We start from the raw sequence: 16,693 nt of genomic DNA on the forward strand, positions 1-16,693 counted from the left end.
AACCGGGATAGGCCGTCATTGTAAATAAGAATTTGTTCTTAACTTACTTGCCTAGTTAAATAAAGGTTACAAACACACCACACTGATCAAAGTTATTTTGTTGGCATTTACGCATGTCCCCATTACTAGTAAAACATAATCAAAACCTATTTCTTTCACTTACTTGCTGTGCTGTTTCGTTGTTCATTTGTTCAGTCGTTTAATTCTCAACCCAGATTTCTATGGAACGCCGTTTGTGTCTTTGCGTGTCAAAGATACTATTTAACACTATTTGACGTGTCAATTAAGCTTGTTGACCAATCAAGACCTGAATATGACTACGTGTCACATAATTTAAGGCGTTCATAAATTTTTTGCTTAGTTATTGCACATAGTGTAATCAATCACTCGTATTTCATGTCACAACGATTCATAGATACATCAATACATGCTATGATTTGCTTACCTACAGTGCTGGTCATAAAAAAAATAAAAAAAAGCTGGCAAGCTCATGGATGCAAACAATGTTCTTCCCCAAAAACATAGCAAACGACAATCTGTTTCAGTAGCTATAGTTAGCTAGCTAACTACAGTTGAAGTTGGAAGTTTACATACACTTAGTTTGGAGTCATTAAAACTCGTTTTTCAACAACTCCACAAATGTCTTGTTTACAAACTATTGTTTTGGCAAGTCGGTTTGGACATCTACATTGCATGACACAGGTAATTTTTCCAACAATTGTTTACAAACAGATTATTTCACTTACCCACTGGAATTGTGATACAGAGAATTGTATGAAGTTTACATACACTAAGTTGACTGTGCCTTTAAACAGCTTGGAAAATTCCAGAAAATGATGTCATGGCTTTAGAAGCTTGATAGGCTAATTGACATCATTTGAGTCAATTGGAGGTGTACCTGTGGATGTATTTCAAGGCCTACCTTCAAACTCAGTGCCTCTTTGCTTGACATCATGGGGAAATGAAAAGAAATCAGCCAAGACCTCCCCAAAAAATTGTAGACCTCCACAAGTCTGGTTCATCCTTGGGAGCAATTTCCAAACGCCTGAAGGTACCACGTTCATCTGTACAAGCAACAGTACGCGAGTAGAAACACCATGGGACCATGCAGCTGTCATACCGCTCAGGAAGGAGACTCGTTCTGTCTCATAGAGATGAACGTACTTTGGTGCGAAAAGTGCAAATCAATCCCAGAACAACAGCAAAGGACCTTGTGAAGATGCTGGAGGAAACAGGTACATATGCATCTATATCCACAGTAAAACGAGTCCTATATCGACATAACCTGAAAGGTCGCTCGGCAAGGAAGAAGCCATTGCTACAAAACCGCTATAAAAATGCCAGACAATGGTTTGCAACTGCACATGGGGACAAAGATTGTACTTTTTGGAGAAATGTCCTCTGGTCTGATGAAACAAAAATATAACTTTTGCCATAATGACCATTGTTATGATTGGAGGAAAAAGGGGAGGCTTGCAAGCCAAAGAACACCACCCCAACCGTGAAGCATGGGGGTGGCAGGATCATGGTGTGGGGGTGCTTTGCTGGAGGAGTGACTGGTGCACTTCACAAAATAGATGGCATCATGAGGCTGGAAAATTATGTGGATATATTGAAGCAACATCTCAAGACATCAGTCAGGAAGTTACAGCTTGGTCGCAAATGGGTCTTCCAAATGGACAATGACCCCAAGCATACTTCCAAAGTTGTGGCAAAATGGCTTAAGGACAACAAAGTCAAGGTATTGGAGTGGCCATCACAAAGCCCTAACCTCAATCCAATAGAAAATTTGTGGGCAGAACTGAAAAAGCTTGTGCGAGCAAGGAGGCCTACAAACCTGACTCGGTTACACCAGCTCTGTAAGGAGGAATGGGCCAAAATTCACCCAACTTATTGTGGGACGCCTGTGGAAGGCTACCCGAAACGTTTGACCCAAGTTAAACAATGCTACCAAATACTAATTGAGTGTATGTGAACTTCTGACCCACTGGGAATGTGATGAAAGAAATAAAAGCTGAAATCAATCATTCTCTCTACTATTATTCTGACATTTCACATTCTTAAAGTAGTGGTGATCCTAACTGACCTAAGACAGGGAATTTTTACTAGGATTAAATGTTAGGAATTGTGAATAACTGAGTTTAATGTATTTGGCTAAGGTGAATGTAAACTTCGACTTCAACTGTATATAGCTAGGTGTCATCTAAAATAACCCTAATTTATAATACTGTTCTTATTTGATTAATGGTGGTTGGATCCATCTATTTGAAGCTAGCCACAATAAGGATTAGCCACAACATTGGACTTTGTGGTTAGCCTTCAAACTAAAAGTATGGCATAACTCTACGACTTTTCACTGTCAATTATACTTTTATTTTGAAGGCAAACCGCAAATTCCACTTGTGCCTAATTCTTATTGTGGCTAGCTTCACAGCAGTTGAAGCTAGCTGGCTGCTTATAACATTAGCTTTGGGCAACAGGGTTAAGTAGCTGGATAGCTATTTATTTTCATGATCTGAAGTTCAATTTCAATAGGTGAACAACAAGTGGCTACCTAGCTAATTCTTACTCACAAGGATTTCTAAATCATTGCTAAGAAAAATGAAAATGACTGCAGTTTCTACTGGTCATTGTTTTCAAGCTGGTGTATTGGTGCTAGCTAGATACCAAGCTAAAGCTAGCTACCCCAGAAGTTGCCGTCGAACAAATTATGCTTTATTACCAACACGGTATTGTAAGCACATCGTTCGTTCGTGGCCGGTGTTTGCTTGTTTGCAGACTTTTGTACAGCTTTGACAGTGCTACTGTCTTTTTTGACACGTAAGACCCAAACGGGGCTCCATAGTATGTATGTCATGAAGCTAATAGCAGTGACGCTATTAGTGTAACTCCGATAGGGCATCATCTGAAAAATAGCACACTTGGTAGTGTGTACTGGTGCTCGACCAGTCGGCGAAGGCCAACATCACCCACGACAGAGAATGGTTGATTTTCAGGGGAAATGAATTCCATTATCTTGACTTTAATGGATTTCGCCTTTGAGTTGTCTCGCTGAAATCTTCTTGCTCTTTCAAATGACTGCTCGACTTGTTGACTGCTCGAGCCACATAGCAGACATTGTGGGCTAGGTTAGGAATGCTGTGTTGCACGTGTAGTGCAATATTACGTCATGTACCTACGTTATCTAGGTATGCACTTCAGCTATGACATCGGTTTTGCACACAGGCGTTAAACTAGACATCGGGCTACATCGATGTTGGCATTTTTAGCTAATATCGTCCGATTCCGATATGTTCACCAATACATTGTGCATCCCTAATTAGAAATGATATACTTACTCATGATTTGCTTCTGCCAGGTAAGCTTACTTTTCAGTTAACATTTAATTGAAGATTTGGTTAAAGTATTTCTGTCAACCCACAAGACGGTTATCACATCAACTGGCTAAACATGGCGTGATAGACAAACGCGCACCAGACAGACGGACAATATTGCTGGAAACGAATTGGCAAAAATGTATTAGGTTTGACTATCCAGGGCTGGGATAATGTTGCGATGATTAGATAATAGCTGGGAGCTTGCGGTGTCTGATACCTGTGAGATTTGTTTGACAGTTTTGCAGTGGAACATGTCCAGATTTTATTTTACTTTCAGAATTTATTTGTGATCTATTCATAGGTGTGCTGCGAGCTACGGTAGCTTGAGATCGACCTGACCCTGTAACAGAGTGTTTGCTTTGGAGCCCACAGCAAAGAGCCTACTTGTGTTCCTGAGCTCAACCCTCCGTCGCTGTCTCTGCAGCTCTACAATCTGCAGGGATTGAGAAGTAGTTTTGACGGCTGAGGACCAGGCAGCAGAACAGTTGTGGTGGTTTGACGGTTCATATAATCCTTTATGATACGAGTCTGGCTCCTACAGGTTAAAATATGATATACAATCTAAGTTTGAGGTAGCGGCAGTGTTTGCAGAGTGACGTATTGGGCAGATTCAGGTGGAAAGAATGTGCCTTGCTGTTTAAGTTTGTCTCTCAATGAAGCTGTAACTGTTGGGTGGAAGTGGAACCTCCTTGGGCAAAACTATAGGGCCGTTATTCTGGTAATGCTAGAGGGGGGCTTCAGTGAGGGAGAGGCCATTGTCACAAGACGTGTCACATTTAATTTAGCCCTGTGCGTTAGCCACACAATGACATTCTACAGGTTCTCAAAGGACTTTGGTTCAGGTCAAGGGTGGATGTCTTTGTCTTTTGCCAAAATGATTTAGGGGCTTGACATGGCTTTCGAGAACTATATTCCTACTGGATTATGTGCTGTAATAGCTATTTTCAGTTTCCTACCTCTCACACGGAGGGATTTTCTCCACTCACAACTTTCCAGAATAAGGTCAGTGAAACATTTGATAGAGAGCATTCATGCGTCATGGATCTTCATAGACAGTCATAGGCCTATCTTTTTATTTTATCTTTGTAAATGGAGGATGTAGATCCAGCCTTGGACTGCAGTCTTGTTTTTGCATTGTAGAATGCTTCCTACGTCTAATGGGTTTGTCTCGTGCTGACTGACCTTCTGGGACTATGGGCTAGAGAACATTTGCTGGAAGCAGGGCCTATAGAATGTTGCCATGCTCTAATGGTTTTGTCTTACTGTGAGGTATGGCTTATCCACATTCAGTCACCCACGGCTGTTTCCGACGGTAGGATACTGACCCCTGGGCTCTGCTAAAAGCATTCTCATCCACGGCACAGTGTCACTCCCTGGCTTTGAAGTAGATGTTGCCACAACACCGGGGAGATGAAAGGGGGCTTGGCAAAGGGTGTAGCCGTGTATCTCTGCTCTCTTGATGTGCAGGTGTCGTTTTATGTATGCGTGACTGAGACCATGGGGCCTTGCCTAGTGGAAAGGACGTTCGTCTGACTACTTCACTCCAATTTCCGAGTGAAGGCAGACTTTCTGAAAGCCGACTTTCTGATAAACGTATGTCAGAGTGGTCTCGCTAATCAAGAACACCAGCTGGCTCTTATGACTGCTCCAAGCCGACCATTGAACTGACAGAGGCGACCCTGGCGTGTCCTTCATACTGTAGACCGGTCTCCTGTGTGTCTTGGAAAAGTCGCCTCCAACAAACGGAATAGGCTACCTCCTCTTTTAACCTTAGCCAGGTGTGACCCTGCCTGCCATGATGACATTATTTTCTCCTCTCCACCTCTTCTCGTCTCATTTTTAAAACGTGGCGTCATGAAAGTTGGAGCATCATCCGTTCCACAGTAGGGCCCAGGCGACCTTTTTTCTCTGTCCCATTGTGAATGGCTTCATGCAGCTCCCTATCTGCGGTGGTGAGCGAGAAGGACCGTGTAAATAATTCAGAGCCCTGCCATGCATGCCTCTCTGGGGCTGGGATCACTGAGGAGTCTCCTAGCAAGGCAGCCTGCGCTTTGATGTGGGCTTCTGGTGTGAATACCAGCCTATGTATGGGACACAGTGAGTCAAGGGACTGGGGGAGGAGGGGGCGATTCTGATAGATACATCTCAGGATGATTACAACTGATAGAACACTACATTTATTTATTAAAGGAATTCTCTATTAAGAGTTTTCTGGATTCTTTCTGACCACTGTGATGAACCCCATTTGATAAGGAGATGGCATACTTGTAGATATAGTAAGATTTTTACAGTTAAAATGGCTTGTGCACTATCTTTCCCCATGGCTTTCTAGAGGAGTTATTCATTTCAGGGCAAATATAATTTCATAAGATGACTCCACCCAAGAGAGCCATGCATGCCAAAAACTATATGGAAACTAAAATTAAAAACGCAACATGCAACAATTTCAATGATTTTACTGAGTTACAGTTCATGTAAGGGAATCAGTCAATTGAAATATTTTATGGATTTCACATGACTTGTTATGGGCGCAGCCATGGGTGGGCCTGGGAAGGGAATATGCCCACCCACTTGGGAACCAAGCGCTCCTATTGGCGAGCCAGGCCCAGCCAATCAGAATGAGTTCCACACAAAAGGGCTTTATTACAGACATGTATATATATACTCCTCAGTTTCAGCTGCCCAGGTGGCTGGTTTCAGGTAAAGAAGCCGGATGTGGAGGGACTGGCTTGGTTAAAACAATTCACTAAAATGACGTAGGAGGTGGCTTATGGTAGAGAAATTAACATTAAATTCTCGCAACAGCGCTGGTGGACATTCCTGCAGTCAGCATGCTAATTGCACGCTCCCTCAATTTGAGACATCTGTGGCATTGTGTTTTGTGATAACTTCACATTTTAGAAAAGCCTTTTTATTGTCCCCAGCACAAGGTGTGGAATGATCATGCTGTTTAATCAGCTACTTGATATGCCACACCTGTCAGGTGGAAGGATTATCTGGGCAAAGGAGAAATGCTCACGAACAGGGATGTAAACAAATTTGTGCACAGAATTTGAGAGAAATAAGCTTTTTGTGCGTATGGAATATTTCTGGGTTCTTTTATTTTAGCGCATGAAACGTGACCAACACTTTACATGTTGTGTTTTATATTTTTGTTCATTATAAATGGAGCCTCCTGCCAGAACTTTAAACAAAGCAATAAAAACAACTAAAATTCTAGGAGTTATTAGTCCATCGTTTCACTGGAAATATTTATTTGATTCCTTAAAGATTTTCTTTTCCGCCCATTGCAGAGGCATCTGGAATTGGCCCACTAACATCAAAGTGAATCCAAATAATTTATTCATTGTTCTTAGTTGACACATTCAGCTTCTATTTCTAGTGAAAGAAAGCAATACTTGGGCTGTAGAAAATTCTACTTAGCCAAAATGTGTGTCCATATTTGAAGAGGGCCGTGGTAGCTAGCTAGACATCGACGCTTGAGATGTGTTGAATGGAAAAACCCTCCGCCTTCCACCAACCCCGTTTATAAAGAAAGAAATCTCTCTTTTCCTATTCCCACATTTCGCTGTCTGAGCGTTGTTTTGCCTCTCTCAAAGTTATCTAAAAGGATTACCTCCACAAGAGCGTTGGCAGTCTAATTCAATGGACCTCTGAAATGGGGTGAAAGGGAAACCACGGCATTGTCTTGCCTCTCGCCGGCCGGTGCTGAGGTTTTTCTTTTTGTCCTCTGCGCTTCTCATTGGCATTGAACATTTTCACAGTCCGCAGTCTGCAGTCTGTCTCAAAACAGCTGCACTGTCCCCATCCCCATAGAAATAGAATTACAAGAACAGGAACCGCGTCAATGTGATGGGATAGAACACATGGGTACACTTGATTCCTGTTCTAATACTTATTTCTATGCCATGATCCTTCTTTGACTGCAACACTCATGGGTAGAACACACAATGTCTGTTCTAGGTACTCTATTTCTATGCATGGATGTCCCTTCCTGGGATCTTTCAGACAGGAAGCTGGCCCTCTCATCATTGGGAACAGACCTCGCCCAGACCAGGCTCATCCTGGTGTGGTGCCTTCTATGCCCCCTTGCTCTTCCTTTCCTGTCAGTGGATCTCTGGGATGTCTCTCTGTTCCTGAGTGCACTTCCCTCCCTCCCAGCACTCTTGAGCTTGGAGCACCGCTGATTGTTTAAGCGAAGCAGGCAGCCCCTTCATGTCGCTCATGGTGCTATCAGTGTCTGTGACTGTCTTGGTGGTGCACAATTACTCTCCCCCCTTCCTCACCCTTCTCGCCCCTGTCCTTAAAAGCAATCCCCACCACCCCTCTTTCTGAGGCTGAGGGAGCAGGACGATACCCCCATGAAAGGAGGACCCCCCCAGCAGAGGGCCTGTTCACATAGAAACGCCTGTCTTTGTGAATGGAGAGGCCTCCCTGACAAGCTCAGCCCTGGTCAGAGACAGCAGGCCTCCCACCCTCCTCTACTGCAGGAAGCCTGGGCCCCACAGCGTGCTCCACAACGTGGTCTGCGCTGATGATTAACTCCTGAACTCCAGAACTTGAAGGATTTTTGTTTGGGTCTTTGCTCTTATGAAATACTGTTGGGGGTGTTCGAACGGTATTATTATTTTGTACTGTTGAAGCTCAGTTGCACAAATTTCCACAAACTAAAGGACAAAGCCAAATCTTACATAATGTGATAGAGGGCTTGAGAAAAACGCTCGCTCTTACTACACAGGTCTAGACTAGCTCTCATATTGATGTGATGTAACATCGAAACAACGACATTACAGATCTTGAAACATACCATGAAAAATTTACACGGAGAGGAATGCCGACACCGTTTCAAATTCTCAGAAATGTCACAGAGATCCTGTAATAAGTGTCTGTTGCGTTCCAAAGGGTGTATAGTGCAGTGGCCTTTTGTCAAAAGTAGTGCACTATATCGGGAATAGGGTGCCATTTGGAACACTTGTTAAATTTTTTTTTATATATATTTAAATCATGGTTGCTCTGCCCCACATTCACCTCCCTGCGCACCATGAATGATTTACTGCTTATCAAAATTCTAAGCTGAGACCGGAGAGGCCTTGGTCGGATCTCACCCGATGAGAATGTTTCGCAGTGTGAGGCACAGCAGGCCTCTTCTCACAGTCATTGACTGTGGATACTCACACTCATTCTCTCTTCTATAGTCTCAAGGAGGGGTAACTTAATTATGCCCTTGTGAAGGCGAGCCGGCCGACGAGCCTGCTGAGTGATATAACACACAGTAACACGGCGGGGTCAGTTACATTGCGTAGTTAATACGCTACTGCAATGCTGCAGGCGTCTTGTGCTGCAATGTAGCGTTATGTGGCTACCCCCTGCTGCAATGTTATTGAGGACCTGCGAACGGGGCGACCAGCAGTGACAGGCTGCTGGCCGATATCTGTTCTAGCCCATGTGTGTGTTGCAGGCTATGCTGGTAGAGATGGGCAGCTCAGTCAAAGTGCCTTGAGGTCTATTAGGGAGGATAATCCTCTAGGGAGAGTCCAGTCCAGCAGTGGATAGAGTGGAGAAGAGATGACGACAAAGTCAGTATAAACATCACTATGTACCTCTCTCTCTCTCTCAATAATGTATTACTCTATTACCCCCCCCCCCCCCCCCCCCAACACCCTGCTCGCGCCTGTCCTCAGTGCAGCCAGACTTTCTCTAACGCATGGCAACCATCTGCTTTCCAGATTACTCTCCTTTCCACTACAAGGAAAGCCAGCCTGCAGAACGACAAGGCAAGCCAACGCCATCTCAAGTTTTTCCTACCGATACAGCAAACAGCATAGTTGTGTGTCATCCTGTTTTGCAATGGCATGTTGCAGTGGTGGGAGAACCCAACTTCATGCGGTGAACTCCTTATCTTAGGGAAGCGCTCAGTTCTTCAAAGAGGGGAGGTTAATGCGAACCTCTGTCCAGCATAGCTAGAATGCAATGTTTTGGTAAGAAGTGTACAATTGTTTCAATTGACAAAAATAACTTGTAATAACCTCTTATGTATTTATAGCTGTCTTGTAATATATTTTTGTTGATGAAATATTTGTCTTCACGGCACCATTTGCAAACAGACACTGGTCTTAATGAGGCTCCCACTAATAAAAATGATCAGCTTAATGAGATGGATGATTACATTTAGTGTTTGACACTCTCCTAGGGTTATATATATAGATGTGAGAATTTCCTTGATGTTTTCCTTGTAGTTCTACCCATGCTCTCCCTTTGTCACCCCTGCATTGTCCCCCCCCCCCCAATCGTATTTCCTCTGGCTGGCAGTCTGTGGCCTCAGCACTTCAAAGAGGGAGGCTCTGCAGCGCTCAAGAATAACATGCTATACCACTGAACCCCCCCCCCCCCCCCCGGCAGGTCTGAGGTATGTCTTCGTCATCTAGTGGGAAAGACTGACTCGTACCTGTTCTTTCCCCCTTTTGCTAACTCTGCTCTTCCCGTCTTTAGTAACGGTTTCCCTCCCCCCTTTAGGCAACATTAGTGTTCCATTGTTTCCAGCTGCATACAGCCCAGGTAATAAGGCGTGTGTGTCCCCAGCCATTTGTCTACAGTGACGGTTCCCCTTGGCTGGCTGGCAGTCACCTCATGCAGTGTTTTAACTCTGTTAGAGAGGAACCAGGGGATGAGAAGCCAGTTAGTCTCATTGGAAGGAGTAGTGCTGTGTCTTTCTGTTTCCCCACAATGGGGGTTGCTATGCTGGCTGTGTCTGTCTTATCTCGGTGCTGCTCGCGAACCTGTTCTGTGAAGATTACCTCATGCCATTGTCTATATAGCATCCCCTTTGCACTGACAGACACAGGCTGAACACTTGTCCAACACAGCGCTCCAACACGTTTGTCTTCTACAGCCACCGAATGGTCCGTTTCACCTTTATTGGACAACAAAACAAAGTGATTATTAGGCCTGTATGCTTTCTTTTGTGGCGTTTTGATTTGGCACACGCAGATGGTTTAGGTATCAATCTGAGCCTGTTGTAAGTAGCCCATGTTTTGGTTATTTGGTTTCCTTTTAATTCATTTGCATCAGAAGGATGGACAAACAAAGCTCCAACAGATGACGCCAGTTGCCATATCACTGTTGCCATGGTAGCAGGTTCTTCTCGCCTCTCAATTTCCCCCATAATTTCCTCTGGGGTATAGCACCTTGTGTCACGGCTGCATTCTTTTCAACACACTTTGTATTCCACAGGCACCTCTGTAAACAAATTATTATCTGTGTAGACTAGCATGGCTTTGCCCAACTAACTACATCAAGTATTGGTCCCAAATAGCACCATATTCCCTATATTGGGCATATGGGGCTCTGGTTAATAGTAGTGCACTATAAAGGGAATAGGGTGCCATTTTGGGACGCGAGCCATCCAGCTCTTAAGAAGCCAGCTACTCTTTAGAGAAGAGAGCCTACTACACTGTCTCCGTCCCCAATTGCACGGTGGACTATTTTTGATCAGAGCCCCTTGGGAATAGGGAAGGTGCCATTTGGGATGCACACAAAATGAATAATGTGGTTGTTTGGGCTAGAGACTTCCTCACTATTCTGGCTAGTCTGTGTGAGAGAATTTAGCTACTTCCCATTGACTATATTGCTATGTAGCCTAAATGGTTTATGACTTTTTCATAAGCACAACTAAACCATACACGTACAGTTGTTGGATACCAGTGTACACACACCTACCTCTATTGTTTATGAATGTAAGGCCTACCAATGAATCCTTTGTTGGGTCCACCTCCCGTTTTGAATAAATCAACTTCCTCCTGTTAATTTTGTTTTACAGCCACCTTTGTCAATGCTTCCCGTTCTTTACTTCAGTTTCTTCTCATTTTACTCATTTAGTTTTGTACACCAACTCATTTAAGTTTTGTACACCAGCTGAAAATACCATATTTGGGGTTATTCTATATAAAACAGCGTTTTTAAATAAGGTTGTGGCGGTATGCAGGTTTTTATACCGTTATTCCGTCATTTTATTACCGGATTGGTACACAAGGGGTCGCCAAAAAGCCCATTGGGCAGCTATGACTTGAATGCTAACGAAATTAGCACAAGTAATAGTGAATTTCCATGGCGGCTGCTAGCTAAATATGCTAACGAGTGCAAACAAAAATAAACTAATTCCAAAGACGGGCAATCCAGCTCATAAAGTTATACATCTACTAAACAAAAATTTTACCGCAACGATTTCAACAGTTTTACTGAGATACAGTTCATATAAGGAAATCAGTCAATTGAAATAAATAAATGAGGTCCTAATCTATGGATTTTCACATGACTGGGGAGCCAGGCCCAGCCAATCAGAAGGACTTTTTCCACATAAAAGCGCTTTTATTACAGACAAAAATACTTCTGTTTCATCGGCTGGTCTCAGACCATGCCGCTGGTGAAGAAGCCAGATGTGGCTTGGCATGGTTACACGTGGTCTGCGGTTGAGGCCAGTTGGAAGTACTGACAAATTATCTAAAATGAAGGGGGCGGCTTATGGTAGAGAAATGAACATTCAACTCTCTGGCAACAGCTCTGGTGGACATTCCTGCTGTCAGCATGCCAATTGCACACTTCTTAAACACGACAATGTTAACACAATTTCAGCCACTTACTTAGGTAACGCGACCACTTATTTTAACTGGCTAGTTAATGCAGAATTCTCAGTTTTTCACTCGGGTGGGGGGAAAACGAATAAGAAATGTCGGCGTTTTGTAAAAGTGTTTCTTATTCTAATTTCTGCTCTGAAGCACAACTTGTCTGATACCGTGTCACTTTTCTACTCGGATGAGAATTCACAACCGCGCATTCTATCAGTAGACAACGCTCTGACTGATGTGTAGGTTTATTTGTTATTTAACTAGCCAAGTCAGCTACCAACTTTTCTCCGGTACTTTTCTTGGTGTAGCCAGCCTACTGTTCTCCGCTAAAATGAAAGATAAAACATTAGGAAATGTAGCTGGCTACATTCTTTCTATGATAAACATTAGAAATATGATGGCCATACATTGTTTTACAAAAATACTTTGGTTTTTCATTGTAAGCTAATTTAGGTGTGTGTGTCAGCCAAATAACGTTGCGCTTCTGTTGTCATCTGATGAAAACAAAGCTGTTTTCTGCTGAATGTGTTTTTTTCTGTGAAGGGAAACCATAGTTGCACATCCCTGAGGACTCAAAAAAACACTGACTTTCAATATAGAACACGACCCTGTCACAGCTGGTCTCACCTGCTCTCGCTTTCTCGTGTTGTGCTATTTACAAACAAACCGGTGACTAGCTAAACTGTTCTGGGGAACTACGGCAAGCTTCATAATGTAAAATGATTGTGACTGGTAAAATGAACGCGATCTGCTTTATCTCCTAACATATTGCACATGTTGACTGCAAGTATTTACTTAAAGTAGCTTTAACATTTATTGAAAAACCATCCCGTGGCTATTTCCAGATACCCGGTATACTTCCCAAGCCTTGTTTTTGGTACACTGATTTTTCGATACTTCATTGCTTGTTTGGTCTCAAACTGAAATCAGGCAAACATTATCATTTTTGCAACCAGGAAGTGATTTCTGCCTATTGTACTTTTTTTTTTAAATGATTAGATTTCTTCTTTTTTTTGTTGTCCAGGTAGCAGATAATGCACCTTTTTATTTTTAGTAGGTGCTGTATATTAACTAGTTTACTTTGGTTCTCACTGGAACAACTATTTCTTACTTTGCAGTTCATGGTCCCTGCGTATAAAAACCATTCAGACTGCAGGAAAACCCTGAAAGCAAATTTGTAATTTCTATGAGGAACAGATTGCCTGTAGCCTATTGTACACGGTGGAGGAACAGATTGCCTGTAGCCTACTGTAAGTGGCACTTCACATTTTTATATGGAAAATAGCTGTGAGGATTTTTGTACAATATTCACAACATTGACACAATTACTATCTTTTATAGAATAAAAATCTAATTTCTGAAATTATGTGGAAAATGTTATTTGAGTAAAAATGTATTAGAAAGCAGCAGATTAAATAAAGTTAATTATTTCCTCCCTCCTCCCTGTTTTAGCTTCCTAACTAACTGGCTATGTTTAGGATATTTACTAGCCCATACCAGCTATTGTTGATAGCTGTGGAAGGTCTCAGGGATGAAATGTGCCTTACAGATTGACGAGTAGACACTCAATTCGCCCGCCTCGTTCTCACACAGGTTTTCCATTCACCGCAGGGTGTTGTGGGAATGTTTCTTTTTTTTGTAGAGAACCTCAAACTCAACAATATATAACATTTTTATTTTTACTACTCAAATTACATCGGTAACCAGTTTAAAATCGCAATAAGGCACCTCTGGGGATTGTGGTATATGGCCAATATAACAAGGCTAATGGCTGAATCCAGGCACTCTGCATTGTGTGCTTAACAGTCCTGAGCCTTTGTATATTGGCCATATACCACACCCCATCTGGTCTTACTGCTTATTTTTACGTTTTATTGGCATTGAGAAATAGGTGCTACATTGCCTTTTTTAAGTAGTGTTACACCTCACCTCTTATAAAAGCAGGCCTACGTCTAGAGCTCTATCCCTGTTGATTGTTGTCTTGTGAATTGACGTTGAACCACACTCGCTAGTCTCTGACTTCATATCGAGATGCCAGGCCACCCACTGTTCAGGTTCTCCCTTAGATCACAGCATCACAGAGCCTCAGCCTCCAGTTTGTTGCATGGACACTTATCTGCTCTCTCCTTTCATCTCTGTTGGTTAGTAGACATCAGCGTAGAGCAGCACTACTAATCAGGTCATTTCTGACGAGCTGTAGAGCAGATCAACACCCATCTGATTTTGATTTCTTCTCTCCAGTGTTTGACATTCTGGCAAAAGAATGTGGTGTATGATCTGAAACCCAATTTGAGGGATGTGTGTGTTTCTGTCTGTCAGCCTCCTGAAGTAGTGTCATTTGTCAATTGAGATTCTTTTCCTCCAAGAAATACACATTCACTTCTGCATATCATTTGACAGGTAGTTAGAAGGGATTTTTGTTCACAGATCCTGAAAAGGCAACCTGTGCCCTGTGGCTGTAGTCGGAGCTCTGTGGCATGTCTAACATCAGGCGTCGGCTGAGTGATCAGATGATTAGCAATATTAGCATAATCCTATTATTGATGTGGAGTTGAGCGCTTTCTCGTTATCGACGTTGCTAATTGCAGCAGTGCTAGATAATCTCCCCCCTTTGTTTCCCTGGGTGGGCTGTGCCACACATTCATTAGGTCCCGAACAGAACAGCCCACTTCTGTATTGGGGGTCCATACTGTTCCAGGTCCAGGTCCCCAACAATATCACGCTGTAAGGCAACTGGCTATAAGCTTCTCCCGTTTCTCTCATTTTGACTGACTCGGCAAATAGTCCTCAAAAGCATAGGAGCAAAGACCCAAGTTTCAGAGCGGAATATGGACAGTGTAAAGAGTGCATAATCGTTAACTTTATTTTTTTTTTTACACAGACACAAGTCTCATTTTTTATATTTGAAGATTAAACGAACCAATAGGATTATTGGCTTAGACATACTGGCAGCTTTGTCGGAACCCGACTGGTATGACTTTTGCTTTCAACCCTTCATTGTTCCCAACCAAGAGGATCGATAGCCATTGACCTGCTATAATCAGGACAGGAAAATATGTATTTTGAGGGCTATGTTACTATGCCGTGTGTGTGTGCAAACACCCCACTCAAGTCACTTAAGTGTTTCTCTGCACCACTCTACCCCAGACCAGCTGATTAAGGGGTATTATGCAGTCCTAGACTAGTCCCAGAGAATTGAGACCAAGGGGGCTGACTGCAGACAAAGTCCTCACCCCTTAATGCTCTCATTTGAGGGGGAAAGTATGTTCAGAAGAGCCCATGCCTGGCTGCTGCCCGGCATGTCGTAACTCATTGACTTGTCACTGTAGAGACAGCTGTCCTTTTATGTAGGGGGTTATAGATGGGCTCTTGTGCTTCACAGGGGCTACAACACAAATGACATTGACACCCTATTACCTACACCCTATTCCCCATTTGGGAAGCACCCGTGGAGACCACAGAGTTCTGGGTAGGCTTGGACAATACACAGTAAACCAGGGGATTTTGAAGTACTGACAACCCTAGTTCTGGGGCTAATTAGTGTGTGAGTGTGTGTGTATACCAGGTGGGACTGGTGTATACACACACACAGTCAGTCAGTCAGTCAGTCAGTCCCTCCCTCCCTCCCGGTACCTCTGGGGCAGAAGTCTCTCAGTGAGCTGAAGGAAGGCAGCCCGCATGGCTTTGCCTGGGAAAAGTCCTACGCTGCACAGCATACTACAGTCCCTAAAACAATGTGTTTTGGTAAAATCGTTTTTTTTTGCACAATAGTTTGTCTGTCAGTGACGGCAGCTGTCTGGGCTCCTCTGTAGTACAGTGTGGAACACACTGGGTGTATTGGGTCTTCCAAACATATGGGCACTTTTTTATTTCTTTATTGCCATGCTTTGATAAGCATAATGTGCACTCTGATATTAGCCTAATCCAATTTGCCTCAATTATCACTTCTATGCAGTCATTGGTTGTGAAATGCTAATCTCTGATAGTTGAAAGTCATACCGTTCCACTTGGAGAGGAATGGTAAGTAGGGAATGTGACTCGAGCCCTACGGTTAGATGTTTTCCCCCTATAGCCTGTTCTGCTGCTGTACCATTATCTACCGTTTTGGAACAGGGTCCAGTATTCTCTGGAAGACCCTCAGGAAGAATAGCTTCTGCTTCCGCAAAAACGAATGGGGATCCCGGAAAAAGGCAATAAGGAGGGATCTGGTTTTTCATCATCCAAAGGCCCTCGGACACACTCCAGCTTACGCTCATGATGTCTTTCTAAGTATGGGCTTTATACGCTTATTCTTATTAGCTCCATTCATCTTATGCTTGTGGCTTGATCAAGCTTCACTCAATTTTGTATTTCTTATTTAACCTTTTTTGAAATTTAACTAGTCAAGTCGGCTAAACAAATTCTTATTTACAATGACGGCCAAACCCGGACTATGCTGAGCCAATTGTGCGCCGTCCTATGGGACTCCCAATCGTGGCCAGATGTGATGCAGCCTGGATTCGACCAGGGACTGTAGAGACACCTCTTGCACTGAGATGCAGTGCCTTGGACCTCTGCGCCACTCGGGAAATGAATGAGGTGTTCCATGTATGTTTGACACATTGTTCTACCGCGACTATCTGTGTGTGCATAGTCCTTGCTGTGCAAACGAGGACTGCCCAGCTATAAGAGAGTCAGCTAGGGCTACATGCTGCC

Source organism: Salvelinus alpinus, chromosome 6 (assembly GCF_045679555.1).
Source record: "Salvelinus alpinus chromosome 6, SLU_Salpinus.1, whole genome shotgun sequence".
NCBI lineage: Eukaryota > Metazoa > Chordata > Actinopteri > Salmoniformes > Salmonidae > Salvelinus > Salvelinus alpinus.